Raw genomic sequence first — 16943 nt, 5'->3', positions numbered from 1 at the left:
TGACATATTTTACATGTTCCACTCATTAAAACGCCCATTTGGTGATAAATAACAGTCTGATTTTTGCATGAGAGTTTAATCTCTGTTCGGAGAGTTTAAGTCTGTTCTGTCGGACAAAATACATGTGCCGTTTTCGTGGTCTGACCGTTCCAAATTTTTAACCTGTTCCACAATTAAAATTTCCCTGTTCCAGTGTTCCCATATATCAAAGTTTGTCCGACTAGACACCCTTAAGCTATTAACAAATTTTTAGCTTGCTATTAATTAACTTTTTTTTCATACGCGGGATCATGACCTATAACTGTCCCGAGCAAATTCCCAAAAATCCTTGTTAGAAAATATTCAAAATGTGGTTTATGGTTTTACCTATTTACTTGAAATTTCTAAATTGTCCCCCGCTAACCCATTGGGCTTGGCTTGTCATTGCAATTCCGTACCTCAGAGCATACCTATATTAAGTTCAAAATTTCAGTTTTCTACTTTTTTAGCTCACTGGTCCTAAAATTTTCCGCTCTATTGACTGGTGTTTCTTATTCGCTGTTTTGACTGAAATTGGCCAAAATAATCTTGTATGAACAGTATTAAGTCCATACTTCGCCTAGAGTAAAACAGTATCATCTGCACATCAAATGTATTAGAACCAAAATAGTGTATACGCTTCCCAGGGCAAAACCATATTATGTCCGACAAAAAGTATTATGTCCAGTGGTGTCATGGCAAAATTAGCAGTGCGGGAACGCATTGCCGGAACGCATTGCTAATTTTTGTTTACAAAACCTAAATTCTCTATTATTTTTTTTTCTTTTCTTAACCAGTGCGGGAACGGCGTTCTCACGCGTTCCCACACCATGACACCACTGATTATGTCCCATATAGTTCAATTCAGGCAAGTCCACAATCTTTTAAAACTTGGCAAGTTTGTGCCTCATAGAGCACAAATTCACCGACAATTTTGGAATCATGAGAGAACCATAGATCCAAAAAGACAGTTTTTATGTTAAAACAAAATCAATGGGAAAATCCCAGTAGCTGGCTGTATACCATAATTAAAAAATCATACAGAAGTAAAAACTTCCTTTGTATAATGGTATAAAAAAGTTTTATTAAAAAACATTAAAACCCTAACAACACACAACATTCCAGGAATGTACTACCAAAGTTCTATCAATATTTGAATGTCCTGGACATTTAGGGAACATTCGGTGAACATCTGTTTAAATTATTCCTGGAATGTTACCATAAGACATTCTGTGAACATACTACCAATGTTCCTATATTTTAAGTTGCGAAATAATACATACGTGTAAGAGATACAACATTACTTATAACATACCAGACAAACTAAGTGACATTTTAGGCCTACAGTGCAATAATATGTCAAATTTAAAGAGTTTCCCAAGATTATAAACATACAAATGTAATAAAAATTATTGTTCGCGAATATTCAATTTGGAATGCGATTTTGTTAATAAAAAAAATACTTATAACTTATGCAAAACCCAAGAGAGGCATTTATATTTATTTCTTTTGCGTTCATTTTCAAATTCGCCGTGCATATATTTTTGTGCATGGCGCTTGAGAGGGCATCACGTGACTAAAAACGACCAACCAACGACCTCGCTTCGGCCATCTTGGCATCTTCATCTTGGCGACCTTGCCTTGCCGTGGATTGTTTTTAGTTGTTTGTATTATTTGTGCTTTTTAAGAATATTTTTTTAATTCGGATACTTTTATAATAGCTTTAATAGTATTATTAACATAGTGCATAAAATGGTGTCCTGTTTTTAACGCAGTTGGAGTAGCAGAAACAAATGTAGATAAAAAAATCTGCAGGAATAACGTTTCAATTATGACAGAAGCTCAAAACAAATGACTGTGAATGAAAAGCCCTATTAAAAGGTTAGTATGCAAATATGTAAAGGAAAGCATGCCCTGTATTTCAGAAAATAAATTAATACTATTAATACCCTAATAATACTATTCATAAAAAATCTTTTAAGTAACGTAGATATAACAAAGTGAATAAAAGGCATAAATCAGAAGAATTATTATTTTATTTTATAAGTTAATAATTGGTCATATCCATTTATTATTTTAATAATAATTGTGAATAAGCCACAAACTTCGCTTATTCCTAACTAAAATAGTAAATAGAGATAGGTAATAACAAAAGGATTTGTAAAACTAAAATAATTCTTTTTGCGTTTTTGCTAGTGTATGCGTTTATAAATAGGATGGTAGACCACACACTATAATATGCAGTACCAACTAATGAATACACAGAACATTATAGTCGATTTGCTAAACTCAGTCTCAGTACTAATTACTGTAATTTTGGCAAAATTGGCCAAAAACAAAAAAAAATACCTACTAAAATCACTAGCCAGTTGTGTCTGAGTTTGGGGAACCGACTATACTACAATTTCTAAACTGTTTTATAATAATTTTGTGAGTTCATTAATCATATTTTTTATTTAAAACTAAAATTTGTTAATAATGCTTAGTAATGCATATATTTTGTATTTTTAGCTTTCCAGAAGATCCTGCGAAGAAGACATGAAGTATAGATCAGATTTGTTAATAGAGGAGTATGTTCAAAACACTTTTTAGAAAAAGATATTGACAGAACTTCACTTTCATCTGTTCGTTTGAGAGACTGTGCTGTTCCAATAGCTTATGTCACACAGGTATATGCATAACCTAATTAATAATACAGTCCGTACAATATAGATACTGTTGTAATTCATTATCTACATCGGAGATCTAAGTTGACATTGTTGCCCAACTACAAAAAATTTTTGAATTCATTTTAAGTCAAATATATCACATAATTATTGCGAAGTAGATTATACAACAAAACAGATTAATATTCAATGTAAATAAATAAAAACATCAGAAATCGAAAACAAGAATTAAGGTATAATCTTATGTTACAGTTATTAAGGTACCAAGGGTATTATAGGGATATACGTTGACCGAAAGCGTTATTATTATAATACCTGTGGTGCCTTCAACGTTTAATGCCCGACTAAATTATTCTTTATATGCGAAAAATTTGAATGAATTTTGAATTGATTAGTTTTTAAATAAGTACATTTACCAGTAACAGTAGTAACGTAATTGTGGTAACCATAGTTTTACTTAGGTTGATATTTGTCAACTTGACAGTATCTAAGTCGTTATTTAAATTTAATGCCCAAGGGCGTTATATCGTACTTAACAGACTTCGAAATGTCATTATTTGTCAAATAATGTACCAGTAGGACATTAAAGTAAATAATAAAAACAATAAATATAATGAATACTAAATACTTATTTGTTTGTGAAAAATCTATTTCTTTGTGGCTTTTTTGTAATTAATTATTCTAATGGGGAAATAAGCCACAATTTACTTGAAAAAATAATTTTATTAAGGTTTCTACTTCCACATCGGATGTCGTTGTCAAAATACAAAATGTTCATTATTATTATTTTATTTATTAAATATTATTTATTATTTATTTAAATATTATTTAATATTTATTTTTTTATTATTATTATTTATGCATATTATTACCTGTAAATAATATTTCTTCTGATTGTTAATTGTAAAGGATAGAAAAATTACCTTTTATTTTATTTTCTTTTAGAATCAGCTGAGAGAAGTGGTCTACAAAAAACCAGAAAGGAAACGGAATATGTGGCTACGAAAAGCAAAAGAAAGGTTTACAAAGCAAATGTGACACATTTTTTTATAATATTTAGGAATGTCAGCAAATTACATTAAAAAATGTATGTAAAGATTTTTTGCAATAAAAATGTTTATATTTATCAAGGATGTATTATTTGGTATGGCCATATATCGTCAGTGATGTGACAGTACCTCCTATCTGTTTTTTTCAAGAGATTTGTAAGATAGACTAAAAACTTGTTTCGGCCACCTCCTGTTTTCATATATTTTTTGACTTGTTTTGCAGTAAATTCAACTATCTATTTACTACAAAAAAAGTCAGAATACATACGAAACCAGAAAGTGACCTTAAAAAATGTTTTTCGTCTCCTGCAAACCTCATGAAAAAACATATAGGAGGTATTGTCACATTACTGACGATATATTTCAGTGAATGTCTAAAAAATATACTGTGAATGTTCAAAGAACGTTTGTAGACATTCATGGAATGTTCTAACAAGACATTCAGTCTAAAAATATACTGTGAATGTCCAAAGAACATTCATGGAATGTTCCAACAAGACATTCAGTCTAAAAAATAGACTGTGAATGTCCAAAGAACATTCGTAGACATTCATGGAATGTTCCAACAGAACATTCTAAGAATATTTAAAATGCTGACACAGCACTTTCCTGGTACTTTCCAGGGACATTCGTGTGCATTTGGGGACATTCCAGGAATGTTTTCAATGTCCTGTGTGTACATTCTAGGAACATTCATGGAATGTTTTGTGTTATTAGGGAAGTCATCCAAAAGGATTTGCAAAACATTCTCAATCTGGATCAGATCATCCTCAGTGCCTAGAACGAAGTATTTCCACGTTAGAATGAATGCAAAAGGTTAAAATTGTGACTAGTTAAAGAAAAATGTGGTAATACGTACGTTCTCCTTAATACACGAAACTAGCAACTTTTGAAATAGGTTACATCGAGAGTTATGGTTTACATAATAATTGTATGGTATTTATAGCGACTCCAAGTCGATGTTAAAAGATTAAATGTGTTAGGAGTGCTCAAAGGACAACATGGTTCCGTGCTCGATAAGAACTTGTGGTTGTTGCCATTTCAATGGACACAGACCAACAAAAGTGAAGGAGATGACAATCTAATTATCAGACCGAAGTGACATGACAAGCAGGTAGTCAATTTTTGGTTATGAATTTCAAATTATTAGTGTTGTTTAAAATTTGGATTATATTAGTAACTGTATAAAAGTGAAATTTAAATTAGAATAAGTTAGATTTTATTGTAAAAGTCTAAAAGGCAACTCTCTACTCTCTGTTACAGAAAGAACTGTTGTTAGTGTTAGGTTGATAAAAATACTAGTCATAGTAGAGTCAATGACGTCATTGGTGACAATTTAGAGAAAGAAGACGAAAATTTGATTTGGTTTGAAATAAAAGTGAAGAAAATTAATTCTATGTGCAAAACTTATATAGGTACCAAGATAAGATGAATATTAATGTTGTAAAAATGACTAGAGTAATGTTGGTTGACTATTATTGTGGTTGTAATGGACAGTTTCAAAATAACAATTGTTTGACACATAATTCACTTTACATTTCTGATATTATCATTCAGGATATTTCCTCTTTGACTGGATTCTTTTAAATCATAATTTTAAATTTTCTGACAACATCTTTTAGGTCATTATCATTAAGTAACTAATATTTTTTCAGTAATTTTAATTAAAATTATAATTTAATTTATCATATCAGGCAACCACCATCACTCGTTTTCAACTTGATTCTGCTAAACAGTCTTCTCTCCTATATGGAATACTTTACAATAATATACATTACTTTCACATCAGTATGTTTACTCCATTACCTTCTCTAGAGTTCAAATTGTTAGTTCACTAATTCAGACAATAAATTAAATTAAAATATTTTCAATATGTCAATAACCATTACAACCACAATAATAGGCAACCAACATTACTATTGTTATTTTTACAACATTAATATACATCTTATCTTGGTACCTATATAAGTTTTGAACATAGAATTAATTTTCTTCTCTTTTATTTCAAACTAAATAAAATTTTCGTCTTCTTTCTCTAAATTGTCACCAATGACGTCATTGAGTCTACTATGACTAGTATTTTTATCAACCTAACACTAACAACAGTTCTTTCTGTAACAGAGAGTAGAGCCTTTTAGACTTATACAATAAAATCTAATTTATTATAATTTAAATTTCACTTTTATACAGTTACTGATATATAATCCAAATTTTAAACAACACTAATAATTTGAAATTCATAACCAAAAATTGACTACCTGTCTTGTCATGTCACTTCGGTCTGATAATTAGATTGTCATCTCCTTCACTTTTGTTGGTCTGTGTCCATTGAACTAGCAAGAACCACAAGTTCTTATCGAGCAGGGAACCATGTTGCCCTTTGAGCACTCCTAACACATTTAATATTTTAACATCGACTTGGAGTCGCTATAAATATCATACAATTATTATGCAAACCATAATTCTCGATGTAACCTATTTCAAAAAGTTGCTAGTTTCATGTACTAAGCAGAACGTAATATTAGCACATTTTTCTTTAACTAGTCACAATTTTAACCTTTTGCATTCACTCTAACGTGGAAGTACTTCGTTACAGGTACTGAGGATGATCTGATCCAGATTGAAAACGTTTTGGAAATCCTTTTGGATGACTTTTAATGTTTTTTAATAAAACTTTCTTTATACCATTATACAAACGAAGTTTTTACTTCTGTAAGAGTTTTTATGTTCTTATCTTGAATAAACGTGTATCAAAAGAACAAGTGAACGAACAGGTGCTCAAGCTAGTGCTATTGTAACTAGAAATATTTTTTACCATTGAAGAAAAGAGACTCTAGATATTTCTCAATCTATAGTTAGATGTTCACTTGAAAAAATGCAAACAAGTGTAGTTTTAGAAGGTGACCAAAGAGGAAAGCAGCCATCTAAAAATAAAGTAAAGGATGAGGAAAAGGATATGATTCATGAGCATATAATGGCCTATCCATATCCATATGCAGAATCACATTATAGTCGAAGAAGGACGGCGACCAAATACTTAGGAGGTCACTAAAATATTTCTACAATATTTAGGATGTTTAAGGAAGAATGAGATTTAAAAAACATTCCTTCGGATGAAGAAGACAAAGAATGGCTTACAATCACATTTTTAATACATAATTTAATTTATCATTAGCTGTTCCTTTAAAAGACACTTATGATAAATGTGATGAATTTCTAATCAATCTAAGACAGTCAACGTTTGAAGCTGAGTGAGAAACATTAAAAGTGATGGTACAAATTGAAACAAATAGACAAGGAGGTATCCATCAATAGCCCTGGACAAAAAGTTTTAATGATAAAGCACCCCGCAGAAACCTCATGGGAAATGGCTCTCTATCAAATGCTCTAAAACTTTGGGTTTTGGTAGTCCTTGATGTGTAGAACAAAAGACTCCATGGGCGCGTAGCTTCAAAAAATCATGGTTTTAAGATATAAGCCTCTGAAGTTATAGGTACAGTGAGGACGTTTGAGTTGGAATAAATTCATTTTATCGAGAATGGGCGACTCTGGAGATAAGTTACCAATAAGGTCGATTAATTTTTGGCATATATATCATACTTGTGACGTCATCCATCTCGGTGTGATGACGCAATCGATGATTTTTTAAATAAGAATAGGGGTCATGTGATAGCTCATTTGAAAGGTTATTAAGTTCTCTGTTCAATAATATAAATATTAACAATATTATTTATACAGGGTGCCCAAAAAATTTTTTTTAATTAAATTAATTGAGACAAAAGAAGATTGCATATAATTTATTTAATTCGAAATACATTTTACTGTTTCCGAAACCAGAAAAAAATGTTTATTTGAAAAATAAATATTATTTTCGCTTAAATTCAATATTAAAGCTGCCACACACCTGCCTCTTAGCAGTTTGAACATTTAATTTAAGCGAAAGGCGTCGTGTGATAGCTCATTTGAAAGGTTATTTAATTCTCTATTCACTAATATAAACATTAACATAATTATTTATACAGGTTACCCAATTTTTTTTAATTAAATTAATTGAAATTAAAAGAAGAATGTATATAATTTATTTAATTCTAAATACATTTTACTGCTGTCAGAAAACAGAAAAAATGTTAATTTGAAAAATAAACATTGCTATTCGCTTAAATTAAAAGTTCAAACTGTTAAGAAGTAGGTGGGTGGCAGCTTTAATATTGAATTTAAGAGGAGAACAATATTTATTTATCAAATAGACATTTTTTCCTGTCTTCGGACAACATTAAAATGTATTTCGAATTAAATAAATTATATACATTCTTCTTTTTGTATCAATTAATTTAATTCAAAAAAATTTTGTGGACACCTTGTATAAATGATTATGTTAATGTTTATATTATTGAATATAGAATTGAATAACCTTTCAAATGAGCTATCACACGACCTCTATACTTATTTAAAAAAAACATCGATTGCGCCATCACGCCCAGATGGATGACGTCACTAGTATGATATATATGTCAAAAAATTAAATTTTAAAAATAAAATCGATCTGATTTGTAATTTATCTCCAGAGTCGCCCATTCCCGAGAAAATGAATTTAATCCAACTCAAACGTCCTCACTGTACCTATAACTTCAGAGGTTTATATCTTAAAAACATGATTTTTTGGAGCTATGCACCCACTGAGTCTTTTGTTTTACACATCAAGGACTACCAGAACCGAAAGTTTCAGAGCATTTGACATAGCGCCATTTCCCATAAGGTTTCTGCGGGGTCCTTTACAAAATACCTTCCTTGCCCAAAGCTAACTGATCCTCAAAGTTTTTACAGTCTAAAACTCTGGTGTTTTAATTATGCTTATGATTCAACGGAAAAACAGACGAACTGTCTAATGTGGGATGAATCAATTGCTGGTTGAAGTGGAAACGAAATGGCCTCATGCTTGGTCCAATACATTCATTCATTACCTCAAAGCACAACTTCTATTGTTATTTGGACCATTAATTGCTCATCCCAAAACCGGAACTTACAAACGTGCACTTTTATCTACTTTCGAGATATCCACATATAAAAGAAATCACTCACAAATTCCGTTTGCGAGGTTATACGCATACGCCCATGGAGGTGGACAGTATACAATCAGTTATAGAACGAGAGGCTAAAAAAATAATTAATGGCCCTAATTTTCAAATTATTATCTCCTCCATAGGATTGGTTACAGTTGGCTAAAACTTCCAGTCTTAAAGACTTTAATAAACTGTGCAATTCTTACGATTCGCGGCACAGTGGTCCAAAATCCCGAAAGCTGACCAAAAAAATTCAATGTTTCGAGAATATTATTATATTTTCTAAAAGAGAATTAAATTCCTTATTCAGTATTGGCAACCGTAGAGCTATATCTCGTATATCTGAATTTCCAGTTCAGTTTAAATTTGACCTTCTTACGGAACAGAAGGGCAGTTAAGAATAACGAATATTTTATACGCACACTCTTGTGCGTGTATCTCGAAAACGAAGTGTGCAAATTCAATTCTGCAAAATGGAGGATATTTAGATCCATCTTTAATAAAAGTAGAAAATATCAAAATATTTGTATATGTGTTACATTTAGTATATTTTAAGTCGAAATTAAGTAATAAGAGAGTATATACTTTGAAAAAATTAAATTTTCAGATATGCAAATAGTTATATATTCCATCGAATTCCAAGATATTACTACAATTATCTTTTAGCTTATATTTCTCTCCTTAAAATTCAAAAAAAAATTAGCTGCCACTATCTGCCCCTTTGGTTTTGCGAGAATTTTTTGTACAAGCGCTTTGCGCTATGAGTTTCAATATGAATCGTTAACGACGCAGAATAAACAGATCATGCCGCAGCATTGAGGTAGTTGTTATGACTGTAGATCTTTAGTTATTTCAATATCATAGGGGTAAAATCAGAGATAAAAGAGTCAGGTACAATATTGTTGAAAAATAAACAAAAAATTAGTTTTGACTTTCATATGATTAATAATCGAATTTAACGTTGGAAAAAAATCCGCCATTGCGGACCGCCATTTTGTTTTTTGAAATTTCGATTTCGGATTCGTAATCAGCAACCTCAAAAACCCCCGGATATCAAATTTCGTCGGTATTACATATATTTAAAATACATAAACCCGCCATATTACATCAGCCATTTTGTTTTTTGCAATTTAGACTTCGGATTCTTAATTAGCGACCTCAAAAACCCCTGGATGCCTAATTTCATGCAAATCAAAAAGAGCTTTCATATTTTGGCCATCTTTTCGGGTTTTTGGACCACTGTGCGCCGTTTCAAAATAAAAATAAAACTAAGCAAAGTTTAAAAAAATTTAATTTCTCAAACAGTATGTATGTAATTCAGAATTCAGACAACAAAATCCTGGAATTCTATACTTTAAAACAGACTTCGATTAGGAATTTAAGAGTGTAGTCTTAACCGAAGAGTTGGTAGAAGAAATCATCAATCTGTAGAAGATTCTCTGATTTCGGTGAGAGATATCTTAAATCCGATAAGTAAGTACTAAAAAATTCAATGATCTGCTTAATTGGGTTCCAGCGAGGATTCACGATTTTTTTCAGACTCTAGTGCACAAAGCTACAATTCAAATTACCGATATAGCGGCAGTAGCCTAAGTTTTTAATTATTTTTTATGTACTTCAAAAAGTTATTGTTAATTTTTTTAGTTAATAAAAATACATTTGCATTACAATCATTTCTGTTTTTTCTAATTCGACTTTTTAAGTAGTTCTTTTAGTACTCGTATTAATGGTATGGTTACAAATAGGTCCGTATAATATTTTTAGTTCTTTATTTCCAAATACATATTTCCTTAATTTTGTAAAATAGGTATGATATTTTTCGTAATAGAGCTCCGTCTTTGCCGTAGGATAGGTAGCAAAATTAATATTAAGTCACAGTCATTTTGGTAGGGGAGCCCAAGCGGGGATTTTTGTAGTTACTCGAGCGCGTCAGATTATCATATGGGAGAAACCTGGTACCCTGCAGATGTACCTCTACCATATATTGGCTCTTAACACAGGGAGGTTCGTTAAGGGGGCCCGAAGAAAAATCTATGGTTAAAAATACTCGAAATTGTCAGATTAAGATAAGGTAAGTTAAGTACATGCAAGAGAGTATATATTTCAAAAATCTGACGATTTGAATGGGGCGTAAGAAAATGGGTGAGTCAAACAGTTTCACAAAAGAAAAGCAAATATTTCGCGAAATTAACGTCAGATCGAAAAACTAAAAAATACGTCTTCAATATTTTTCAAAAATCTATCGAATGGTACTAAACATGACCCCTCGGAGAGGGATGGGGGGTAAATTTAAAATTTTAAATACAAACCTCGCGATATTTCGCAAAATGAACATCAGATCGAAAAACTGCAAAATACACTTTCAAAATGTTTTTGAAAAATCTATCGAATGGTACCAAACACGACCACTTACGGGGCGGGGTGGAGGGTTACTTTAAAATCTTAAATGGACCCCCAAATTTTTATTGCAGATTTGGATTCTTTACGTAAAAATAAGCAACTTTTATTCAAGACATTTTTTCAAATTATGGAGAGATGGCGCTATAATCGGAAAAAACGATTGTTGGAAATGGAAAATTAAATTAAAAAATGACAAGCGCCCGCTAAAATGGAAAATTTTACTTAACTTTTTTTGATTTTAGGACCTAATAATCATAACCCAATTGGTCCCCATAACGCTCGAGTGACTGCAAATTTAGCATACATTACTCCCCTACGATTTATTTTTCAGAGCGAAAATGTGTTAAGTCCATTTTTTCCAAAAACAGTAATTTTCAAAAAAATTTCTTTTTAGTGGTAAAAAGAACAATGTTCAGTGTTCACATTTATAAGAATTTGCTAAATAAAATTTAATGTATTAAATGGAAAATGTCACAAAACACTAAAAATAATTTTTAGTTTCGCTATCCTGTAAAATTTACATTTTGTGACTTAATACACTTTTGTTCTGAGGTACGGAATTATACTTTTAAGTTGTTAGTGACGAATTATAAGCCATCTTAAATGGACGCTTCTTGGTTAGAGTTTTCAACTCTCGTGTATTTGTAGTGAAAAAGTATCTTGTTGGTATTCGACCAGTCGACGCACTTATTGTTTAGGGTTTTTAATCTCGCGTATTTTATATAGTTATTGTGTGTGTCCAATAACTATAACTATTGTTATTATAGTTGTATATAACTATAACTATATATATAGTTATTGTGTGTGTCCAGCTGTGGAGGATATTAAAACTCTATGGAATACCAGACAAATATATAAGAGTAATAAGGCTTTTCTACGACGAATGTTTTGCCAGAGTTGAACATGAAGGGGAACTATCCCAACAAATAAGCATCAAAAAAGGAGTAAGACAGGGCTGTGTCTTGTCACCGACATTGTTTATAATAGTCATAGATTGGATAATGAAACAAACTGAAGATAAAAAAACAGGTATACAATGGTCACCATTTACAAAACTAGAGGATCTAGAGTTCGCTGACGACATATGTCTCATAACATCAAACAGACAACACATGCAAAACAAAATCACCAGATTGAACAACATAGCAAAAACAACCGACTTAAAAATAAATCCGAAAAAAACGAAATTACTATCAAATGGGGAAATGAACGGAAACAATATATATTTGGAAGGGAAACAAATAGAAGAAGTAAAAGATTTCTGTTATTTGGGCAGTCTGCTAAACACAACAGGAGGCACAGGAAAGGACATAACACAAAGAATAAGCTTCGCACAAAACGCTTTCAACTCTTTGCGCAAGATATGGGCCTCGACAAACATCAGCAGAAGAACAAAGTTACGATTATTTGAAACTAATGTAAAATCTGTCCTGTTATATGGAGCAGAAACATGGAAACACCATAAAAAATTCTTTCAGAAAATACAATCCTTCATTAACAGGTGCCTACGTATTATACTGAGAATATTTTGGCCAAACAAAATTACTAATGACGAATTGTGGAGAATAACAAATGAAGAAAGGATAGAACATACAATAAAAAAACGGAAATGGAATTGGATAGGACACACCTTATGAAAACCAGCAACAAAAAATATTGCTAGACAAGCTCTACATTACAATGCTCAAGGCAAAAGAAGAATGGCTAGACCATCTTATACGTGGAAAAGAACAATAGAGAAAGAACTCAAAGAAAATAATTTAACATGGAACGATGCAAAAAAGATAGCAAAAAAACAGAAGAGAATGGAGAAAACTAGTAAACAAAATTGGACGAAACTCAACAGATGATGCGTGGGACTAGCAACCTCACCATCATTCCTCATGCTACTTGAAACACCGCAAGGTGCCCTTTGCTCCACTTGGGGATGTATGATATATGATGTGTGTGTCCAGCTAATAGTTTAAAATATACATCTGTAGAAAATGCTTATTATTAATCAAGTTTATGAATAGTAAAGGAAACATCCTCGGCTCAAATGTTAATCAGTGACATTTAAACTTTAACATTGCTCTGGTGGTGTGTCGAGGACTAGTGTAAATATGACATTAAAACGGCGGTTAAACTGTAAGAGTTTTACGCTAAAACTTTGACCAGATCATAACTAAGTTATATTAATAAAGTTAGTCATTAAATTACATATCATTTGTCAATTCTTGTGTTCTTATTTCCCAGGTTAGTGGGTGGCCCTTCGAACTGTTATTTCTTGCATTGCTTATTACGCTCTAAATGGTAGTAAGATTGCTATCCTAATTTGCTGCTCATCTTCCCACATTCTTGTTGAACAAGTCTTTCGTTTCTTTCTACCATTTTTGATGCTCGTCTTCAAATCTGATTTTCAACCAATTTTGAACCAAAAATTTGCTGTTGAAAGAACCGAATTGTTCCTTACATCGCCCTTTATCACCCACCAAGTAGGTTTTAAAAATTCAATAATTAGAGCATGAAATCAACTTTTTTAACCACAGCTTTGAGTAATATCATAAAATTCAATCTATAGCTGTCCGTATTTTGTCAATCATATTGAGAATTGGAAAATTTACATAAAAATATTCATTCCAAAGCTTTATTTATGCATAAAAACATGTATTAAATGGATTTTGACACAAGCAAAAACTAAAACAAACAAACAAAATGTATTTTCGCTTTTGCGAATATTAGCTTTCCTCTTTTTTGCGAATGTGTAATTTGTAATTTGTTTGAACTTCTGCTTTTTATAGGGGAGTGCAATTAGAACGAAAACATGCATTGTTTCGGAAAAAATCAAACAATCTTATATTTTTCTAAAACTCTTTTTGTTAGTTTATTTTGGCGCTAATTGTTTAATAAAATAATTAATTAAAATAATTGTTATTGTTTAAACAATAACAATTGTTTTGTATAAACAATTTTAAAAAAATCCTCATCATTTTACTGTGATCAAATATGTTTCTATTTTGTTTTTGATTATGCTGAATCCGAATATGGCATTTCAATTTGAAAATTCTTATACAGAAGCTTTTATACAGTGTGTGTGCGTAGCTAGGAACCACATGGAAAACTTTTTTATTGTCAATTTTACGAAAAAGTTATTTTAAATAAAATGCTCTGGATAGACAAAAATCTAAAACTCAACCATCAGATATCAAATTTTATCAATTTTTTATGAGTTATGTCAAAAATAATATGAATTTTGTTAAAGAGTAAAGTACCTTTATATTCCAGAATATAAAAAAATGCTATTATGAAAAGTTGTTTGAAATTAGAAACTATGTCGAAATATACAATTATATCATTCTAATCGAAAAAAAAAATTCATTTTTTTCTCAAATTGCGGATACTCATCTTCATTTTATTTCAATTATTGTGATAACTTATTTATTATCACTTTTACGAAAAAAAGTTATTCTTCATAAAATGCTCTCCCTGGTCTAAGATCTAAGATACACACATCAGATATCAAACATTTTTAATTTTATTCGAGGTATGTAAAAAATATGAATTTTTCTTAAGAGTTAAGTGTCTTTATTATTCACAATATTTTAATTAGAAGGATGTAATTGAACACTAAAACAAATTGTTTAATTCCAAACAACTTTTCTTAATAACAATTTTCGATAGTGTGAAATGTAAAGGTACTTTACTCCTAAGTGAAATACATATTTTTTGACATACCTCGTATAACATTAATTAAATTTGATATTTGATGATTGCATCTTAGATAATATGTGATGCAGAGTATTTTATAAAGAATAACTTTTTTTCGTAAAACTGATAATAAAAAAGTTATCAATAGGTTCCAAGTTACGCAGACATACTGTATAAGAGCTAAAAAAATTTGTTGCTGAACATTTATTATTGTTAAAGCTTATTATTAAATGTATTTTAGGTAAGTTTTACAAAAAAAAGTTTTGATCACTTTGTATAAACATTTTTTTAGCTGGTAATTTTCGGTTTTTGTATTACATTTTTGTTATCTTTCTTAATTTTCTTAAAAAAAAATAGTTTATTTCATTTCTAGAGTAAAATAATTTAGTGCATTTTACAGATTACGTCCTAAGCTTTAATCACTTATAAAACTGTAATAGATCTGTTCAAACTTGAGTAATACTGTCTTAAATTGTTGGTAATTCTATAAAAATATGAAGATTTCAAAAATTACATTTTTTGAAACGTCATATCATTTTAATTAAATTTTTGAGATTTTTTTTTAATAAAACATCATTTAGCAAGGTGCTTGAAAGGCAAGTTGTGCAAAATTGAGAGTTTTATAAGAAAAATTGTATTAGTTACACATTTTTAAATCATTTTTAAACAAAATTCATGTAAGGCTCAATTTCCGAACACACCGTACTTATGCCCATACATTTTATTTCATTCTATTATAACCATAAGCTTAATTATTCTTCTTTCATGTTCAATTTGTAAAATTTCATTTGATCCATTAGTTAAAGAACTACATTAAAATAACTCAACCGTGCACTTCGCCGTACGTTAGTTTACAGTGCGCCAATGTTTGTGAGAAGGGTGACTTTAGCGTTATAAATAAAAAATTATAGAAGATACAGATTTAATTTTAGAAAATTCTTTTTATAACGTGTTTTTTGTAAAATTTTCTGAATTTTTCAATGGTTAAATCAGTTTTTTCTAAAATTTATATTTTCGGAGTTATTTAAAAAAACATCTAATTTCGTAGTTCATTTGTTTAATAAAAAATGAAGCACCCACTTCTCGAGTAGAACTTTTTGATATGTTGTTTATTAAACATTTCTTAATGAAATTCCAAAAAGTTCTATCTTGTTTGATTTTTTCCGAAGGTAAAATCTATTTGCACTCCCCTATTATATGTTTGTACATTTACGATTAATTACATAATTTTGGCGCAAATTCTAATAAAATAATTAACTATAATATACATTATTTAATTTTAAATATAGGTATTGCCTTTTACCGTGAATAGGCATATTTGTGTAGACAAACCCGATTTCAGACGTAAGACCTGGATCCCGCGTACCAAAAAAAAGTTGATTAATAACAAGCTGAAAATGTGTTAATAGCTTAACGGTCTCTAGTCAGACAAACTTTGATGTTGTTACGGGTTAAAAGTCGCTAAGCAACTAGAAACGATTCTTATAAATAAGATTGTCATAATTTTTGCTTTATTGTCACAAGTACTGGCCTAAACAATTATAAAAATCAGGCTTCTATATTGTCTTGAACATTAGCGGCTATCAAGCCATTTTTAAGTCCGAAATCATATAGAAAATCAGGCATGAAGTAGGCTTTAGGTATACATTGCTACCTGTCTAGTAAGGGTCATCTCTTTGTCTTTACCTGTCTAGTGTCATATCTTGCTCACTTTTGATTTACACTTCATGAGGACAAGTTAGTATTGTCCTATGAAACTCCTTGAGGATATTTAATCAGAAGTAATCCAGATAACTAATTAAGAAATATTCAATTTGATGAAGTTGACGATTGTCTTGCTCAGCAAGGATTTAAAATATCTGGATATTTAGGTCCCCAAGACCTTTCTTTTTGGCCATACGCTATCTTTAAGGTAAGCTTTGTTTTTTTAACACCTGATTCGTTGTCTAAAGGGAAACCTTTAGTAATTTTAATTTATACCTTTTGCTCTGCTTGCATGCTGATGTATCTATTCATTTCAGGCCAACAATTTTTCTTTCTCTCCAATTCATTTTGATGTTGTG

The 16943-nt window shown here is 30.5% G+C and overlaps 1 long non-coding RNA gene across 1 annotated transcript; it reads left to right on the top strand.

Annotated features, from left to right (window-relative positions):
* Nucleotides 1-1118: 1118 nt before the first annotated feature.
* On the top strand, nucleotides 1119-3981 carry LOC126889999 (uncharacterized). Its single transcript, XR_007700248.1, has 3 exons — nucleotides 1119-1899; nucleotides 2530-2687; nucleotides 3630-3981. It is a non-coding gene; the product is annotated as an uncharacterized LOC126889999 (long non-coding RNA).
* Nucleotides 3982-16943: the final 12962 nt, after the last annotated feature.

Source organism: Diabrotica virgifera, chromosome 8, assembly GCF_917563875.1.
Source record: "Diabrotica virgifera virgifera chromosome 8, PGI_DIABVI_V3a".
In the NCBI taxonomy this organism is placed as follows: Eukaryota; Metazoa; Arthropoda; class Insecta; order Coleoptera; family Chrysomelidae; genus Diabrotica; species Diabrotica virgifera.
The sequence above is the reverse complement of the archived record's forward strand: the minus strand, read 5'-3'. Positions and strand labels throughout refer to the sequence as shown.